Source organism: Tursiops truncatus, chromosome 7 (genome assembly GCF_011762595.2).
Source record: "Tursiops truncatus isolate mTurTru1 chromosome 7, mTurTru1.mat.Y, whole genome shotgun sequence".
In the NCBI taxonomy this organism is placed as follows: Eukaryota; Metazoa; Chordata; class Mammalia; order Artiodactyla; family Delphinidae; genus Tursiops; species Tursiops truncatus.
The window spans coordinates 39,754,538-39,776,520 of record NC_047040.1 but is presented as its reverse complement, the minus strand read 5'-3'; the positions used below and the strand labels follow the sequence as shown (position 1 = coordinate 39,776,520).

At 34.0% G+C, this 21,983-nt stretch overlaps 1 long non-coding RNA gene across 1 annotated transcript in view; it reads right to left on the bottom strand.

Annotated features, from left to right (window-relative positions):
- The window catches only part of LOC141279065 (uncharacterized), a 215,864-nt gene that overhangs the window by 151,476 nt on the left and 42,405 nt on the right, over nt 1-21,983 (bottom strand). Inside the window, exon 2 of the long non-coding RNA XR_012332817.1 lies at nt 5,570-5,660. This is a non-coding gene — a long non-coding RNA (uncharacterized lncRNA). The remainder of the gene's footprint in view (nt 1-5,569; nt 5,661-21,983) is intronic.

The window sequence follows — 21,983 nt, the reverse complement described above, 5'->3', positions numbered from 1 at the left end:
AGTATGTACTATATTGTATCTATTTTTCCCTCTCTCAATATCATGTTTTTGAGGAGCATCCATGTAGCAGCATTTTTAACAGGCTACTGCTAGCCTACTTGCCATAGGGTAGGCTGCTAACAACTACTCCCTTCCTCTAGAGGATTGCCTCTGGCTGATGGCACCTCACATTTAGGGCAACACAGAGTCAATGTTCAACAGGTGTACAGTACAATAGGACAGCATTTTTGTCTCAAGCTGGCCAGAACTCTGTGGTGTGATCCCTCGTGAATTAGGTCAATCCCAGACTTTATTCCAGCTCAGCTTTTTCTCCTTTGCTATTTTGCTTCTCTCACTCCCTACTGTTTTCTTTTTTTAGAAGAAAATGATGTACAACTGAATCTCTCAGAAAATGATGTACAACTGAATCTGCCTCATGTTCTGTTTTTAGGGTTGAGTCAGAAAATTGGTAGTGAGAATCATCCTAGGAAGCTGAGTCTATGGGATTCTAAATTAGATTATCCATCAGTCAGCTGGTAATGGACCCACGATCACTGGTGGTGGGTGTAATATTGATAATCTCTGACATGCTGTAGGAGTGTAATTGTTTATACTTTTACATGGAGTGCATGGAACAGGACCCATGTTGAAGAGTATGCACTACTTGTACAGTATCTCTGGCATATGAGAGGTGTGAGCGAAATAGTATTTGTAAGGACTCTGGAATGGAATAGCTGTTGCTGAGTACCAGTGATGCTTTGAAGAAAGGAAATAACTAATTCAGGACCATCAATCACCAACTGAAAGCAAAGTACTGAAATCCAGAGAACTGCTTTGTCAGATTTTAAAGAATCACCAACTTTCTGTAACTGGAGAGCTTACTGTACTGAGAACCAGGCTCAGGACCTAATCTTAAGAGCAGGAGAACTTCATAAAAGGTTGAATTCTCAGCCCAGGCAAGACTCTGATTTTATAGTTCCAATAAGGACGAAGTGGGTCCTGGAGACTTTAGCTGGGGATATGTGGGTAGATGCACTTAAAAATCTTGAATACACAGGGGCTACAGGAGGGTCCCCTCCCCATGTGAGAGTATAGCGGATTACATTTTAAAGGGAAGGGTTCTATAAAAGGGTAGAGGTTGAAGTTACAGAAGAGAAATGAGATAATTACTAAATATGTACATGAAGTGATGAGACAAGATTTTCAATGGTCACAGTGAAGAAAGGAAGATTGTGGCTAGGCTTGCCTGGAACTGAGGAGAGCGTAGATGAAGTTGGAGACCATGAATCTGTAGTAGCAATAATCTTTTCACCTCTGCCCAAAACATAAGATTAAGCACAAAGAAAGTGGATAGTTGGATTTACCCAGTTCAGGGGTTTTATTAGGTTAGCAAAACAGAATGACAATGAGAAAAGGTTGTGAGACTATTCATGGATATGATGAACCATGGGATCTAAAGAATTCAGGGAAGGAAGAAGACAGGAAGAAATAAGTGGGTAGGAAGAAAGCTAGGAAGTTGTGATCTGAAGCAAACATCTGAATTTATCAGGTTAGCAATAACAAAGTTTTGCAAAGATGCAGATCTAGGACGCAGCCCATCAGAGTGGTGGCTGAAGTTCTGCCCTGTCAATGGACAAAGTCAATAAAGACTGGATAACAGGACAAGCCCAGGGATATAGAGATCGTTATTTCTAGAAATTTTGAGACTAATACCAATAGGTTTTACATTCCTAGTCCTCTTGATCACTGATATGTACCCCTCATTTGCTAAAGATTTTAAACACCTGGCTCACAGATTTCTCTTCAGCACAAATCTTTCTAGCAATGTCCTTGGGTACTTAGTAAAAAGCAAAATTTCTGGAAATTATTCAAAAATACTGCAGATTAAAACAAAGGTTAAAAAAAAACAAAGGTAACTGGGACTTCCCTGGCGGTCCAGTGTTTAGACTCCGTGATTCCACCGCAGGGCACATGGGTTCAATCCCTGGTCAGGGAACTAAAATCCTGCACGCCACACGGTGCAGCCAAAAGAAAAAAAAAGGTACAAAATTTAAGAATTGGTGAATCTGGCTAAGGGCTATATGAGAGTTTTCTGTAGTAGCCTTACAGCTTTTCTAAAAGCTTGAAATTATATCAAAGTAGTTTACAAATGAATCTGTTATAGAACTGAAATAAAAGAGGGCTTACAGATGATTCTATGATATATACCAGTCCAAATATAAAGACCTATTTAAATCTAATAAAACAAACAGCAATAGTCAGCCGTATTTCAATCAGCATCTGTGCATTATGAAAGTGTCTCATAATGCAATTATTCAATTTTTACAAATATTTTAGTACAAATAAAAGCAGTTTGTTTCATCTGATGCTGCTGTGGTTTTGTATGATATATGCACCTTTATCTTTGAATTGGATATTTGGTATCTCTCTTTCATATGATGTACTTAATAAATACTTATTGGACAAATGATTAATGCAATGAGCGTACTAACACCTTAGCATATTTCCATACCTTTATCTCATCTTATACAACAGCAAACTCTGCTAAAAATATAGCTTCTCTAGTCTTGGTTGGTGGTGTACTTGCTTCCAGCATGTTTTGTATTTATATATGTTTGCATAAGCTACAATACTTATTATCTCAAATTAGTTATTGTTTCACAGTCTGTAACAGTATGAAATGGAAGATGATCTCTTTTATAAATTTCTGGATGTGTTCCAAGAAAACGCTTAGAAAATTACAGCAGACAAATTAACAAGCTCATAATAGGAGGTAATTCCGATCATCTTCACCACATTCCTCTTTATCACAACAGAATGAAAATGAAATACCTACAATCTTGAAAACAGACAGCTTTGGGAGGTTGCCATCTTGAGTTAATTAGAAAAATCTACGTCTTCAACATCTCACATTGACAAGAAGCAGTCAGGCCTTGCCTCTGAATCCTAAGCTTGCAGAGCAATGTTTCTGAGGAAGAATATGTACCCCAATTAGAAACCCACTTGTCAGATTCTTCACCCGAAAGGCTTAGATCTGGACTATTTCAATAGATGTTTCATATACAATGTCACAATTCCGAAGGACAGGTATTCTTATCTCCATTTTCAGGATAAAGAAACTGAGTCTGAGAAAGATAAAATAAATTGCCTGAGACCACAAAGCTAATAAGCAGTAGATCTAGAATCCAAAATAGGCCTGCTGCCTCTGGAGACCACACACCAAACCATATTCAATTCTGCTTCCTATTTCAGAATTAAATATGATTTGCTTTTCCATATTCTGATTGCATGTTCCAACCCATCATATCTAAGTGCTCTCTGTGAGCATTTCCATAAAGCAGAAGTAATTCCCACTCCTTAGGAAAGTACACCCTCCATCGCATTATACTTTTCAAGGGAATATCAAATTAGAGAGATTGTGAGAAAAAGCTGCACATACCTGGTCAGCCTTGGTCTCTCATTCGGGGCATCCTGCCCTCCATGCACTTGAATTCTCTACTCATCTGTGTTGAACATTTTATGGAATAGGCTCAACCTCTGGGAACAAGGCTGTGGTTGTCCAAGTCGGACAATGTTAGGGTGGATAACTTCAATTTAGGATATATGCATTAGAAAGCTAATTTTAATGAGTGATCAAGCTAGGTTTCCTAATTCTGCTTTTTCATCATTATTAAAACCACCTTGATTTCTGACATAGAATATTGACAAAGAACATAGACTCTGAAGCCCTACTGCCTAAGGACAAATCTGACTCCACCATAGGTACATGGAAAAGTTACTTAAACTTTCTGTGCCTCATTTCCTCATCTGAAAAATGGGGATATTAATACCCACAACACAGCTACCAACTGGCCAAGTCAAACATGCTTATACTACTCCATAGGAGCTGCTAAGCCCCAGATGCTCTGTTTTGTTATATAAAGAAGGTCTCTTCATTCTTTCCAGCTTTGTGACTTATTCATTTTGATCTGTAGAACATGCTATGATGATCTCCTTCCAAAAGCCCAGTGCTAATTCTGTGGGAAGAGCTACATGCTTGTTAGATAGATCCTTGGGTCTAATATTCCTCCTCCCTCCTATTTTGGTTCTCTAACGTGGCCCTTTAGTTTTAACTTTCTCCCTCCACAAGATCCTACAATGTAAGGTTTCCATTTTAGATTATGTTTTCTAATTCTGTCTAAGATCTTCTGTTCTAAAGGCATAACCATTCTGAAAAAAAGACACCTTGAATTTCACATCTGTACAGGCTGTGCACTCCGTGGAAGAGGATGACCTTCCCTCACAGAGGAGGATGGTTCTTTAGTGAAGGGTATACAAGTTGCTGTGCTCCTCTGCTTGAAACTTCAAACAAGCTCCCATTTGCACATTTAGTAGTTAGTTCCTATAAACTCCTGGAACAGTCTGCACAGATTCCATTCCTCCTTGCATGTGAGGTTTAGAATTAAGGTTTGGAAAAGTTTTTGCCTTTGCTGTGCTAAGCAACTCCCTTGATTAGCCCTTTCTGCAAACACCTGCAACAACCCAGCTGTGCCTATTACCTGAGCTTTGCTGCCAGCCTTCAGCACCACGTTCGTAATCAATCTAGACTCACATTTTTACAAAGGCTCCAGGTCTCTCCCTACGTTTTCCATTTATGAGCAGTAAGGGCTACTACTTGTCTAATAATTCTAATGCCAGCTAATTATCATTCAAAAATTGCAAATATCCAGAGCACAACTTAGAATTTTAAAAATCCATTCACCATCTTTCCTGGAGAAATACAAACATGTATTTATTCAACAACTATTATGTATGGGACATTTTTCTGGGTAGTAACAATGCAGAGATAAACGAGACAACTTTCCTGTGTCTCAAGACAGAGATCGTTAAAGAAACTAATAACTAAAAATTCCCAGGCAAGGTCAGAAATAGTAGTATGTGCCAAGTGCAGTGGAAATACAGAATAGAAACTAGAGTGAGGACAGAAAATAAGACTAAGTGATTTGAGCTAATGCTTGAAGGATAAAAAGGAGTTAGCCAGGTAGGCAAGGAGACAAAAAGCATTTCAGACAAAGGAGACAAGAGTCCTGCCCTCTCAACTTTCTTTTCCCTTCTCTTCTTCCATCGTTGGATTTCCCTTTGCTTGAGTTACCTTTGAGTTGCCTACAAGTTCCATCTCTGCCTTGCAGACTGAGCCTCTTTATCTCAACTAACTCTTGCCCTGCCATCATTTGGAACTAAATTCACACTATTAATACAACTGACTTCTCAACTAGCCCCTGCAAATTTAACTAATCTTAAAGAACTTACCTTGATTAAATGTTGCCTGTCATAGGCTATTTCCCTAGATGGCTTCCTAAGAACACTCTTCTTTAAAAAATATATATAATTATGTTAATGTACAGCTTGTTCTCCAACTCAAACACACCAAACACAGACACGCACCAAGTCATATAGTTTAAGTAAACCAGTATACTATTTCCTTTTATTCTTTAAAATTTTTTGTTGTTTCCATCTAGAGGGAGGTCAAAGGCATATTTCTAACCAAAAATTAATTGCTAGCTTTGAAGTATCACAGCTTCACTAACCAACAAAGCAGAAATACTCTTACCAGTGAATGTGGCAGTCTCCATTATGAAGTCAGATTATGAGGGTCTACAATAGCTGTTCAGCTACAACAGGCTGACTTGGTAGCAATTTGTCTGTCGAGTAATAAAATGTACATAATAATTAGCTTGAGTCTCTAATTAATCTGTGAATGATTTTTGTTTTTAAATTATTTAGCATTAAACATTTTTTATTAGATTTCAAAACCTGAAGCCCCAGGCATACATGTATAATTTTAAAAGTATCATTTGTCTCAAGTCTTAAAAAGGGCTTAATACTAAATAAATTAAATGATAATATTACCAGTAATTTTTAAAGATATTATATCTAAATGTAGAAAGTATCTTAGAGTACAGAAGGTCATCATTCTAAATGTTCTATCACAATTTGGAACTTGACAGTAAATATAAGAGATATAGATCATGTTTAACACTACCCAAAATCATAGACAACAAATGTATCAGTTTATCGTGTATATATTTTTTGCTACAAAAAGATAGAAAACAGTGTTTTAATTCATCTTTGTTTCTCTAGGGGAACTGGACAGTGTTATCAATAAATGCCTATCACTTAGATGATTTCACTAATAGGTATTTATTAAATGGAGTCAATTATATATCATGACTCAAACATGTATCCCACAGTCTTATGTTGTCATTTTTTTCTAATACTCCAGTAGGTGGATCTTCTATAAATTAAACAAGAAAAATAAATTATCCAAAAGGGAAAATATTTCAACTTTAAAGTTATTTACAAAATATATTACTGAATTTGAGGACAAGATTTTGTGTTCCATCAGTATGAATTAGAACCGGAGGTTAGGAGAGCTAATTTTTATATTTGTCAAAAATCAAGTTTGAATTTATGAATAAAAATACATGTCCTAGGATCACACAACTCACCGTGAAGCAATTTCTCAGAAATGAAATCAAAGTATGATGGACTTTACAATACTGTCAAGTATTCTTGTCATCAGTGGCTCAATTTGTCTTTTTAAATACTTTCCTATTTTTAATTGTGACCAAAGTTCAGCATTACAACAGCAAGTTAATATTCCATAATAAAATGAACCAAAAGAATTTTTATTTTGCTGCTGGTATCAATCATAGGTATCAAGATAAATGCAGCATAGACAGATGGATGGACGGATAGACAGACAGATACATAGATACAGACAGAGAGACAGACAGGCAGGCAGATAGACATAAATGGCTCATTAAATGTAACTGAGACAAATATATAATAACAACACACTGAAATCATAACAAGTAAATTAAACTGACTGTGGGAAAATAGAGATAATTTACACAATTTCATCTTGTCAAAAAATTTTGGCCATATCACATATCTTTGAATATATACACACACTAATATATAAAAGATGTCTTTCAATGATTATTTCATCAGATCCAAGAAAATGTGGAGTATTACTGCATACTATTTTTAGTCCAAGTCTACCAAAAATGTCTTTCAAACCTTAATTTTTTCATTTCTAATGAAAGGAAACATAATTCCTAATAAACTATTAAAAAAGGGAGAAGGACTTTCATTGCACTGCCACTGGTGGCTCCTATGGATTAAAATGCTACGTCTGTAGTGGGGTCTTAAGTGATTTGGGTTTGGCTAAGTCCTTATAAAGAACTCTGAACACCCAGTGGCTATTTGTGTGGTTAGGATAGGGTGACGTTTCAGAGATGGGATAATGACCCTAAAGGATGTAGGGACACCAACAAGATGAATATGCACATTCCACAATCCTTTCTGAGACCAACCCTAGCAAGAAGACTGTGAAATGCAAACCTACACTATCTACTTAACTCACTACATCCTACTTCCTATAGGATAAATCTCAACTGGAAATCCTTTAGAAGATAGAAATAATATTTGAAAGAGAAATAACTGTTTTAATCTACATTGAATAAACCTTCTATTTTAATCAAGTTTAAATTTTTAGGAGATTTTTACAGGTGGTCTTGAACAAGAAAGGTAACATCTGCTCAGCCAGCCAGATCAGCTAAATAAACCCTGGCAAACAATAGGAGGGCAAATATTTCCTTTGGTTTAAGATGTCAAACTAAGAAAAAGAAAAAAACACCGCACCTATAAACACATCACGCTCATTTCCCCAAACCAGGGCAAAGAGTTCAGACCCAGGCTACAGGATTTGCTCCTCTCCCAAATGCACATGGCAAGCAGAGGAGGATGACACTCTCAGGAGAAGTGAATCGGCACTCACCTCCACAAAACTAAGATATTCAAGGTACTTAGCATTATGAAATAAGAACAATAAGCAGAAGAACTACACCTAAGGAAGCAGAACTAACGAAACAGAAAGAACCTGAATTTAAAGCAGAATTACTATCTTATGGGAGAAAATAGAATCTTACAAACATGAAGCAAGGGCGTGTGGTTTTAAAGAAAAATCATTTGAAGATATTAGATATGAATAATGTATTAAATGAAATAGAGAATCACTGAATGGGTTGACCAGCAGAATGAAAACAGATATAACAACCATCACGTTGAAATCCCTCTTGGATATCCCACCGTTATCTGAAATGTAATTTGTCAAAAACTGATACTATATTTACCTCCCCAAAAGGAATGCCCTTCTAGTTTCCATGTTATTATTCAGCCCAGTATCCTTCTTGAATCACAGGGTTTGCCACCTCGAAGTTATTTAAGCCATTTCATGGCTTGAATTATACTGAACACTCTTTGGGGAGCTCATTCATTTCACTTCTTTTGCAGCTTCTCTACTCTCCAGCAGCATATAGTAAATACTGCACCAATACTTTCGCAATTAACTATAGCTATATCTCATATTGAGGCATATTAAACAAAATCTCAGATTTGGAGCATCTTTTAGAACCAGGAAGCAATTTTTTAAAAAGAAATTCAAACTATGGCAAGGGTTGTCAATAGTATCAATATGTAAATTATTCATCCTCTTAAACTTGTTTGGAATCAAAATGATATCCAAACCAAATTTCACTACAAAGCAGTGTGTGTTATTAGAGAAACTAATTTGTAAACTTTGATACACATTCATCCTACTGTTCAGTGCTAATGCTGATATTGCAATTCAGCGTGATCTTATAGAATACACTAGACTTTGACAGTTAATTACTATTGCATATGTAATAGTAAAACTCTTGGGTGAGTTTTCCTCACCCAAGAAAATGTGATTTTTTGGTTATTATTTAATTTCCTTTGTGTCCTAAATGTTAGTGTCAGCTCAGAATGTATAAAAGAGAGCCCACAGAAAATAAATCTATCCATTATTATTATTGAAATAGCACTGCAGCTGTTTTGCATCTGTCGCTAAAATCTTTTTAGACATTCTCAATTGAGATGCTAATAGCCCTGTGGATATGCAGTTCTGGACCCGTGTGAACAGAACTATGTAAATATTATACACAGCTGTAAAGAAACAGCTTTTTACATTTTTTTAATAAAAGCTTACCTTGAAGTTCTTATATTAAAATCAAACATTTTACTATTCTTCAATGGTTTATGTGGCCAATAACAGACACATTTGGAATTGAGAGTTAGAAAATTAGCTGCTTATATCTCCTGCCACGATGGATAGAAAACGTTACCCATGATTTCCATAATGATAACAGACATTTACTAAATAATTAAGCATGTAGTTATCTGGTCTCATTTCACAAATACATAAACTGAAGCTTTAAGAAAGTCAAGTAATTTGATCAAGATCATGGAGCTAGAAAGTGGCTGACCCTAAATCTAATTTTTTTAATCATTATGCAGACTTCCTCCACTCAGTGATAACCTGCAGTTGATCACCACCCTATTTTATACAAGAGGAACATGTGTAAAGGCTCGTCTAAGATGTAAAGCATAAGGTTATATAAAGCTATTACAGGTTTCAGAAGCAACAGCCCATAATTCAGAACAATCCATTTTAAAACTACAGTGGATGTTGTTCTATTTCTGGGGAAATAATGTATATTAATATAATATATCCTTTAGAATTACCTCCGTACATTTTTCCATCAAGTAACTTATTAGTTAATAGGTATACCATCTTCAAAAGAGATTTTTTAAATGCATACAATATAAAAAGCTTAACGGAACTCCATCTGGGACTAAATACAAAGAGACATAACTTCAGGAAGTTGTGTTTTCTAGTCTCTTTCAAGTCCTGACAGAAATATCTGTTTGATCATATTAGAAAAAACTGCTTATGAGAAATATTTTAGAGTATCCTTAGAATATCATTCTATGAATCATCTATTATAGACATACCTCAGACCACCACAATAAAACTAATATCACAATAAAGTGAGTCACACAAATTTTTTGGTTTCCTGGTGCATATAAAAGTTATGTTTACACAATACTTTAGTCTATTAAGTGTGCAATAGTATTACGTCTAAAAAACAATGTACATACCTTAATTAAAAAATACTTTATTGCTAAAAAATGCTAACCATTATCTGAGCTTCAGCATGTTGTAGCAGTAATATCAAAGATCACTGGTCACAGATCACCAAAACAAATATAATGATAATGAAAAAGTCTGAAATATTGCAAGAATTACCAAAATGTGACACAAAAACACAAAGCGAACAAACGCTGTTAGAAAAGTGGAGCCAATAGACTTGCTCAATGAAGGGTTGCCACAACCTTCAACTTGTAAAAAAATGCAGTACATGCAAAGTGCAATAAAGCCAAGCAAAATAAAATGAAGTATGCCTGTATATACATAAGCCTATAAGTTCACCAGTTAGGTCTCCTGAAAATCCTTGAATTAGGGATAGAAACATGCTTAAAGGTATGGCACCCTATTTTAGAAAGAGTTTAGGTCAAATCTTGTATTTATTTTAACCCACAGGATTGAAAATACATTAACATTAATAAACTGTTCCTTAGTAACAAATATTTCATGTAGAATGGCCTACTTCCTCTTCATCAGATGCTGACACACTGTTCAAGTGTTCCTAAATGATCTAATGTGCTCAATCATTGTAATTTGGATTTAAAATATAGCATGGCTAGTAAACACTGACTCATAAACTCAGCAAGATTGTTAATAAATACTAACACACTGGCCCACTGTTATTTATTGAGCTTGTTTGGGTTTTTTTAGGTTAATATTTAAGTCATTTAACATAAATTCAATCTCTAACATTCCTGACGTTCTGGTCTTGCCATACTAAGTCATCCTTAGTTATAACATGCATCACTGGCCTAAAATGGCTATCTACGAGAGCAATATGGTATTTTGGGAAAAAGCATGTATTTCAGAGCAGAGCAACCTGGATTCAAATCACAGTATTGTCGTATATTAATTAACCTAATCTCTCTCCATGCTATTTCCTTTATTATAATAAAAGAAGAATATGACAACCTCACAAGTTTGTTGGGAGAATTTTTATATATATATATATTTATATAACTATATATTACAGATATATTTAATTATATATAATGTATATTTATATACTAAATATACATCTATGTATTTACAGTGCATATATCATTATAAATCCTCTATAAATAATTAATGAAAATAAATGAATATATTGAATACATAAAGTTATTGATAGAAAGTACTTTCTTCCCTTTTGTACACCTGGTCATGAACTGATATTTTATAAACAAAGGAAAACCTTAGTGATTCAGACTAATTAGGAAAAAAAGAAACCACCCAAATTAGTGAAAGACCTCAAACTACAATTTTTTTCCAGGGGAAAACCTGTATATTTAATAATTTAGATGCCAATTTCAGAAAAATGTACTATAATATTCCACATCATTCTTCCATTTAACAGTGGCATGTGATTTCATTTTCCAATTAAAGATAATTTTCATGACTAATGACCATGTCTTTTTTTAATAGAATTTTATAGAATTATATCAAAATTGCTGTTTCTCACATTTCCAAGTAGAAGGCACTACTTTGGAAAAAAAGATAAATTCACCTAAAATAAATGCTATCTACTTATATATACACCATAATTAACAGCAAATACTATAGAATGCTAACTATGGGTCAGGTAATATTCTATGTGCTTTAACATATAATAAAATAATTGTAGGGCTTCCCTGGTGGTGCAGTGGTTGAGGGTCCGCCTGCCAATGCAGGGGACACGGGTTCGTGCCCCAGTCCGGGAAGATCCCACATGCCGCGGAGCGGCTGGGCCCGTGAGGCATGGCTGCTGAGCCTGCGTGTCCGGAGCCTGTGCTCCACAACGGGAGAGGCCACAACAGTGGGCCACAACAGTGAGAGGCCCGTGTACCCCCCACACACACACACACACACAAAATATATATATATATATATATAGTAATCCTATCAGGTAACTACTTTTTACTGATAAGCAAACTGACTTTCCCAACTGATCTGTCCAAGACCACAACACATACTAAGGGGCAGATCAGTCTAACTGCAACGCTCACGCTCCTATCCACTAACTCCTGTATAATAAATGTGAAAATCAGATTTTTTCTTAAGTATGTTCTCTTCAAACATAGCATCTTACAATGTTGATCACATTATTATGTTGCTTAGTCAAAATTAATTCTTTATAAAGTCCACCCTGTAATTAGCCAACTATAAATTACTATAGTCCAAATAGATTCATCTCTGTTGATCATTTTTAAAGAAGAGAACACTGAAAACAAATTTTATCAACTGAATTTGGATTTTGCAATGCATATTTTCCTAAAGGTAATCATTAGCTATACTTCAAACTATACATTAGTTCTGAAACTTGGTTAATATGGTATAATTGTGAGAATTGAATTTTGTTTATTTTTTCATTCTCATTTGAAAGAAGTTGAAATAAGTAAGAATACAATATGAAATTTCTTTGGAAGGTCCCTAAAAAATAAAAACTGATTTTAATTCAATAAGATTTAAAATAAAATAAATCTTTGGTTATACCCTTGATTTTTAAATTTCTCAATCCCTGTGGGGGGGTTCATACTGAATTAGCTCATCTTTAATATTCTTTCAATGATCTCAAAAATAAATTTAGAAATTACAAAGTAGCAGGTGAGAATAGATCTAAATTATACCAAAAATAGATTATATTCCTGAGTGTAAGGCTTATGAAAAAAGAAAAACAGTTATTTTAAAAGGCTGTATAATTTGATTTGATATTAAGATTTTTTGCCAAAACATGTCTACAATATTTCTGTATTGTTTTCTTTTGCTTAGAGTGGGGTACAGATCTAAATGAGCTCAAGTTTTCTTTTAAGTCCATAAATCTACAACTCAGTATATGCTAGGATATCTGTGATGGAAGAGTTACACAATTCTGCTTCTGAGATTCATTTTATATTTCTCAGTTCCCTAGTCAATACCCCCATTTGAGAATATCTTTAATATGAATGGTAAAATTAAGAAATGTTCTTATATTGTAGTAAGAGTAAACAAAATTTGGAGAAAGGGGTCTGTAGACACTTGACTGTAATGAGTGAAAATAAATCTCAAAGTTTCTAGAAACAAATGATTTTCATGGAAGTGCTTGATCTCCAGAGACAATTAATATTGTTTTAATTTTGGGCAAACCAATTAAAGTCTTTATAAATGTTTGTTTGTTGAGTTCAGAGAATATAAAAATAATTCATGGCCCATTGACATCTTTTTAAATAAAAAAAATTAGCCCTCTAAAACTGTCAACACTTCAGTAGAGTTTTAAAGTTTTTCAAGAAAGCAAAAATTCAATGTCACATTACAAATTTAATTTGAATTGACTGACCAAACACTAAGATTAGTAATATTAATTACTTAGAATGTGATGTGATATATAACATTTTTTGTATATTTGTGAAAATAAAATTATTGTTTTCTTTTTGAGTCTGAGACTCCCATCATACAAAAACTCTTAACCCTTCATTTAATTCAGAAAATATAATGCATTTGATGCTGTGTTATACAGGGTTAATCCATTCTCCACAGTGAATTCCACAAATTTTAGCAATAACATATTCTGTTCCACTGTCATCCGTATAAAATATTGTTTACACTCCAGGACTATTGCTTCAGGAAATTATTGATAAGAGCAGCTGCTCCTTCAGAAGAAAGGTAGAAAAGTCCTTTCTGTCCAGCCAGGGGCACTTTCAGTCCCTTGCTTTATCTCTATGGCACAGAAGCATGCAAGATTGGATTTCAGACTTTGAATATAAATAAAATAAAATAAAATAAAATGAAATAAAAATCTTTAGAAAGAAACTCTTTAAAACTTCACTTGGGAACTTTTGTCAAGCTCTGAGCCATCTCCCTTTACTCAGAATCCTTTGTTAAAAATGAAATGAAAAGCAGAACCTAAGCTATACAGAGTAATCGGCATCCAACTTCAAATGCAACTCATTGCTACTGAACTGAACATTGTAATTGCAATTATAACTCTACACTGGTTCATGCATAAATTATTCAAATTCTGGCAATAGATTATTCAAACATTATCTCCAAGAAAGGCTTCTGAAAGCTCACTAACAATTATGCTCCAACTCTTTACTAACAAATGCCCTGCAATCAAAAGTTTAATCTATTTTTTAGACCCATAAGTGGTCAATAAAATTGTTTTAAGACAAATCTATTTTTAGCTATAATTCACTATTAAAAACTTCTTTCTTGTCAAATCTCAAAAAATTCAACGCTCTGTCTCTGAAAAGAAAAGGTTGAGAGTTTACACTGTTCAAATTGAGTATATGTAATTCAAAAGACTAACATCTTTTATAAAATATGGAAATATGAATATTATTGAAAAAAAGGAGATTCTCAATTACTGTTAAAATGGCAGTACAATGCCAATTTCATATAACCTAACTGGCTTTCTCCACTATGCTGCACAAAACTGTATTTTCATATAAAAAGCTGAATCAAACATTAGAGTAAAATTCAGCTGAGTTTTAAATTTAATCATTTAGACCTGGCTTTTGTGCAGGCCATAAAGTTCATAAATCCTGGGGTATGTTGTTGTTCATGTTGTGGACTATATGAACTGTCTCTTTAAGGACTATTTAATCCACAATTTACACAGACATACCTGGGGTCCCTGATTGCCTTCCCAGAGCATTGCATCAAGTCGGTAGCATAGAATGCTTTCTCAACTATTGTTGCTGATCCATCATAAGTGTCACAGTAACCTTGATTTAGTGCATTTTTAAAAAATAAAGTAGGGACAAATGCTTACTGCCTAACCACTGGACAAGGGATTGATTACTTATCATACTGAAAAGTCCAGAGTCTGATCTTGTTTCCCCCACGACTGGGTCTTTCACACGGATTGCTTCTCATTGGTCTGAGTGGGTCATATCCCTGTTGCTGAGACAAACATTGGGGCAGATGAAACTTTATTCTCAGATTGGCTTGGCCTATGTCCCATGACCAGGAATAATTTACATAAGAGTTACAGATCATGCTATTATCCCTTCTTGTTATTTGTACGTTTAAAACATAAATACTCCTTTGTCATGGCTATACACAGATCACAAAGTATCAGGGAATTATCTTGTTATTCATTACCTATATTGTTAAGCCTTTGGATGACATTTACTCTTCCATAAGTGAATAATACATACCCCTATGTGTGAAAAGTAAAGGATTGTGCTTTATCTTACTCTCGACTCACAATCTCTTCCTACTGAAGGGAAGAATTTACCGGCTGGCCCTACGAGCTGTCATTCTGCCAGCATAGCAGAGGTGCACACTATATACAACATATGAATTTGTCTATATGTTTATAGTTATACTCCACATCATTCCATGAAAGATTCCAGTATGGTTTACAGGAATCTTTACTACAAGATGAAATAAAAAGTATTTTGGCATTATAACTAAATAAAAACAAGAGCAGTAAGACAGGAATACAACTTGAAAAAAGAATAACCGTAATAACTGCCATTAATTTGTATATAATTTAAGGTTCAGACCAGGAAGAACAAGGTGAACATGATCAGCTTCCTAAAGAGTCAGAGTTTCTAGAAGACTTAAAAACACACATACAAAGAGACATTCTTTACATAGTTAAAACAATCACCAATATCTGATTTTACTTCCTCAGTGAACGGAGCCAAGAACACAAAAAGGGAGCACTGGCCAGAAGGTAACCTTGGAGAAAGTGCCCTGAGATGGTAGTTATGATTCCACAGTAATAAGTAGAAATGTGCAGCCTTATCTTTATTCTGTTTATGAAGCCCTCTGGCAGGGAAGGAGGGGAGATGCAAGTTAAGGATATACCATAAACTAGTCAATGTACAAGTGTGAAATGGCTATGGAACTATTAGCAGAATTTTTGCTGCCAGCAAAAAGAAATTCATGTTTACAGGAGATGTACTTTATTAGTCAGGACTCTCTGAGAGGTAAAAGAAACAGCAAAATCCTGTCTTCATCCTTCTTTTGTTATTCAAAAACTTAAATTGCCACGGAAACCTTGCATATCAAAATTATATTTATTCAAACACATTAATAGCAAAAGAACCAGAAAGTGTATTTTAAAGAAATAAATAGCATTAATTTTCTCCTTTCAACTTTGCTGCAGAAAAAAGTGATTAGATTTTGGATTTGCATTAATGAATAATTTAGGAGTTATGAAGAAGACACTAATTGTTGATGGAGCAACCTTTGCTGAAGAACACTCTATTTAAATAAACAGAGTGCCTCAGGGTATTTTTGTCAGTCTAAGGGGAGCCATTTTATTTCACTCTAGGAATGTCTACAGTTCAATGTTGCATTAACTGAAAGAGTTTTAAACGGCACAGTTGCTTATGCATATCAATGGAAAATCTCAATAGAGATATTATTTCTGATTTTTGGATAAAAAATAAAAGGGGAACAGACCACATGGGATAGAGTTATAAACAAAAATAGGGAAAAACCATAAAGAGTTTTACAAAAGAGCCATTGATACAACAGTATTACATACTCAGCTGATCTGTATTACATAGTCTGTAGTTGTATCAATTGGTAATAAACTCATAGTCCGTATAACACCAACAATCACTTTACCTATAATCCAACAAGGAGATGCACTCAATTCATATTTACCGAGTGCCCACTGTATATGAGTTGCTTTTCTAGACACAGAAGACAGAGAAGCCTTTAGATTTTTACAAATCATAACAGCTCACCAATATTAAATGTACTACAAGAAGTGAGCATCAAACTGGAGAGGAACATTGTTTTGGATCTTTCTATTTCTAGGATTTAGGTTTTGTAACGCTGCATTTTTTAATGAAGAAAAATAGATGTGTTGTTAGACAACAAAACAGAGAATAACTATAATAATTTCTGTGGAAGATTTATTCACATGGAGGGTTTGAACCTGGAGTGAGGGATGAGGGAAAATGGAGAATGGTAAAGGGCCAGTTTGCTACGAAGCAAAACTCATTCCTTGTATCCTATGGGTTACTTAAAGTATAGTAGAAAAATAAAATTTTGTCTACATTCAACTCTGATCAAGCATATTTCTGCAATGAAAACAGACCATAAGAAATACAACAAAATATTTGGATAATGAGATTATGGTTATTTGCATCTTATACATTTTTTCACTTTCCAATTTTTCTGCAATAAATATCAGTTACTTGCAAAACTAGAAAAAAATCAATAAATTATATTTTTAAATTAAGTATAATATAATGCTAAAACTAATGAAAAATAAATCTGTATTTGCTTTCATATTTTCAAACGACATTTAAATGATATTTCATATTTATGTAAATAGGTATATACTTGAATGCACACTTACATACATATATTGCCCATATATTACACCCTCAGCACAGAGTTTAGCATGGGATCATGTTGTAAAAACTACCAACTGTTAAGAATGATAAAGACATCAATTGTCACATCTCTGGTCAATATTTTAGAATGCTTAAAATGATCATGTATTTCCAAATGTAATACTAAAATGTACATTCAAACTTTTTATTAGCTCTGAAGGTTTGTGTATTTTTAATATATAGCTATGGAGACAGGCTAATATGCCTTCCTTAGTTGTTAAATACTAAATTAAAATTTCTGTTAATTTGCTATATTAAAGAAACCTCTATTTTTGCATATTGAAGAAACTCCAAATAACTGTAGTTTTTCAACTCAGCAGGATTTTCAAGAGGAAATATGCTAAAAAATATAGGCCTGGAGGAAGAATGTAAGTTTAAGAAAGACATAAAGCAAAATAAAAAGGATCTACACACCCAATTAAATTTAGAGATTTTATAACTTTCTACTATTTTCAAGAAGTATGGTAGCCTAAAGGGAATGTCAGAAAATATATGGTCTCATCCAATTCAATCAATAATTCTATTTAATTGACAAATATTTATTGAGAACTTATTACCAATCACCAAAATAGGTGCCAGAACTCATATTCAATGAGCTATATTTATGGGGAGTAAATATTAGTTAACCTTTGTTTTTACATTATAACCATCCTTATATTTTGAACAGGTTCTCATTCTGACAGATATATAATTTGGTCTCACATCTCTCCACCTCTTACATCACATGCACACACATACCCATAATTTGTTGGATTTACTTGCAAGATGAAGAAAATGTAAGTATAGCCAAGGTGTCAGAGATAGGGAACTCCCATCTGGTCCCTGATCATCATCTATCCTTGGAGACTTCAAACCTCTTGCCGTGTGGTGACTGAACATCAGTACATTCCTGTTGCTGTTCATTCCTTTTTGCAAATCAGAGCTCCCTTCCAGGTCCTGGATCCTCATGGGTAATTCCTTGCCACTCTGAGAATATAGGAATTTTTTCTCTTACTTCAAACCAAGCAGAGCTGCAGGTACTAGAAGAAACATACCGAAGACCTTCATCTTACATTATCTTATACTTCCAATTGCTTCTGCGATATCCTGCCAGATTCTTTCACTTTGACCTAATATTCAGGGACATTCAATACCTTCTTGTTGCTTCTTAAAAGAAATCCATCTTCCATATTTTGCTACACAAATCTCCTGAGAAATCTGAGTTCATCGTAACTTTTCTCCCCCTACTGCCCTCCAAGGTCTATCACTCTAGTGAGATTGTTCTCATTGTTGCTCCCCATATACATTGCCCCAGCTTCAATCTTGTTAATGATGCTCACCCTGCTTCACATGTACTTTATTTCCAATCAAATCTGGAAACTTTCAAGATTCAATTCTAGGCATCTCTCTTCCATAAAGTTTTCCCATCTTGATCACTCCTTGGTCAGGCAACTATTAACAATGTGTACATCATCTTTTGTTTTTATAGTACTTTCTATTCTTACTATACTCTATTTTAAATGTTCATGTATTATTTCATTAGAAAATGAATTGTGACAGATAGAGTTCATGGCAAGCAGTATTCAGCTGGACAAAATGCAGTAAATAAATACTTAGCAAAATGAATTAAACATGTATATGGAGTCCTAAAGAGAAAACAAGAGTATGGCTGTTTCAGAAATTTGTCTCTCTATCTTGACATGATAGATCCAAGTAAATTCAAAATACACCAGTAAACAAATATTAGATTTCTTTCTTTCTGACATGTAGGCATTCTAGAGAATTTTAATATTACAAAAATTCAATATGTTGATACAAAACTAATGCTCTGACGACATCACTTGGTTTTTAATACTTTGATAATTCTTGACCCAACTGCCTTCACTGGTGCAATGCTCTAATCCAATCTCTTGATAAGAGTGTTTATTCCCCAGTCTTTTAGAAATAAAAATCTAAGTTTGCTCTGGCTGTTTCTTCATAAGTGCTTTCTACTCTAATGCATTATTTAAAGTAAATGCATTATTTAAAGTAAAAACATGTGTATGAGACTATTTCTATTGGAAATGTTATGTTCATATGTTTGCAGAGATAGAAAAACAAGAATACAAGAATACAGTCATCACCTTTGTATATTTAAATAATTCACATTGCCAGAGGTCCTTTATGCTTACTAAAACAAGGTGTCTTTCAATAATCTGTTAAGAGAGTATATTAAACAATGGATCGCTAGATACAGTTTTCTTCCTCAATTCTACTACATTTTCTTTTCTGATATTAGATATTTAAAGTATTGGTAACAATGAAACTTCAGTGGTGCATTATTTTATTGGAAAGTTTTTATTTCCCATGGGGTAATATCCTTTTTGGAAGCACATTCAATATCATTTCTAAGGGTTGTTTTCATTCTTTACTGGGAAGATCTCAACTAGGAAGTAAATTCCAGGGACATTTTCTCTTCAACTACAGCTGAATCAACAGCACCTGGAAAAGTCCCTGGCATTCAATAAATATTTGTTAAAGAAATGAATGGCTACATCAGAAAAAAAAAGATTATTTTCTCTATGTACTTTCTCTTTTCCTTCTTGTGCCTTTCTTAAAAGTACCTAACCTCCCTTTTTTCCCCTGGCTACACATCCTACTGATACCTTCAGGAACTAACTGACAGAAACAGTTTTAACTGTACTTAGTGATAGCAGAATACTAGTTGATGTGCAGTGGGCAATATTTAGAGATATCAAGCAAATATTTAAAAGGATTATGTAAACTTACTTCCCCTCCTCCCAAAAATATTGCTTGATTTTCTCTAGGTTTAGCAAGTGTGCATAAACATAATAAAAATTAAGTTTTGAAAGCTCTCTTCCCGTAAGAACCTAGGGGGAAACAAATACTCCCTCTCCTTAGTCTATGTCTACATAGCATTTAATGGCTGAAGGAGAAGAAAAGAAAGAAAGAGAGGAAGGAAGGGAGGGAGGGACAGAGGGAGGGAGAGAGGGAGGAGAGAGAGAAAGAAAGCCTAATATCCACTGTATCAAAATATGCTATTCATTTTCTTAAAATCAGTTAGCTGTTTTAGATCATATACATTTAAACAGCTAATTAGCTTACAGATATAAGTATTTCACTTTAAACAGATTTTCACTATCAATATAAACACTTGTTCAGAAGGAGTGCCATCACATAAAGATGACAGCATCTGAGTAAATCTCCAAGAAAATCTCAAACTCTTAGAGTTCTGACTTTTTAAATTATACTGTACATTACTAAATTCCTTTTTCCATATGATTGGATTATTAACATTTAAGAAGCACAGCCAATTCATATTTAACTTTTATTGTAGGAACTCACCATGTGGCAGTAATTCCTTTATAAGAACAAGGAAACTATGCACCTCCAGCTGGGATAGAAATGGGATTGGAGAAGAGTTCCTCCCTCTGCTCACCTTTTCATTGTTCCCATGTCTTTTACTATAATAAATCGTTTTAAAAGGAATGTTTTACAGTGTCACTTCTGCTTACTTTACGTGATCTTCAATTTTGGATACACGTTAGTATTTTGAGATATAGATTGCAGGACATGAAGACATAAAATAGTAATATAAATGGTTTTGGAATTTTTGCTATCTAACTATTATTCTAAAGTCCAGGGTCCTTTAGGTTTTGTTTTTGTTTTATTTCTTTTTACTTTTTAAGATCATTTATGCAGAAGTATATAGACACCAGGCACATTAAAAGCTATTGTATATTTTCAGATAAAATAACTGGATTTTGTATCCATACGAAAAGAAAGCATTATCTTTGAATACACAAGAAAGAAAACAATATTTTATAGCCAAGAAAAATTCTGCATAATTTTTCATAGAATATGTAACATGGATAAAATATAGACTATATGCATATAACCAGACACAAATTTTGCTCTTGCTTTTATAATAATTGAGATCATATCTATAACCTTTCAGCACCTTGTTTTTCTCATTCCAAAATGCATCATGAAACTCTCTGCAGGTTAACTAGGAGAGAATTAAGTCATTATTTTTAATGGCAGCATAATGTTCCATGGTGTGGATCCCCCTAGTTTATAAAGCCATACCCCTCTTGACTGGCATTCTCTTTGTTTCCACTATATATCTTTCCTTTTCTTTTACTCAAGATATTTTCACATACTTTGTTAAGTAATGATGCTTTTGTTTATCTATATAATATACTCCTGTGAATAAAGTTGGAAAACAAAGGTATATGTATCTGTATCTTAATACTGACACATTACTCTCTCAAACAGCAGCATTAACAGTCACTTTTCCTAGTGTGTGAAACAGTTAACTCTTCTTCATACCACATCACTCACCAGTGATGAAAAATATAGGATTTTTTTTGACAGATCTATGAATATAATGTAATGTCTTCTTGTTTGGTTGTGTGTGTGTGTGCATATTTCTCTACATTTCCACATTAGAACATTTTTTTCTCACATTTGCTGACTATTAAGACCAAGATCTTTGCTACATTTTTAAAGACTTATTAATATCTTTCTCATCCGTCTAAAAGTAAGATACATAGCATGCTGCACAAGGTATAAGCAAGTGCAATCCAGAAACAAATCAAAATGAAAATACATGACTAAGGGTTTATTCCAGGAATGCAAGAGGAAGTCCATTATTTCTACAATATTAATAA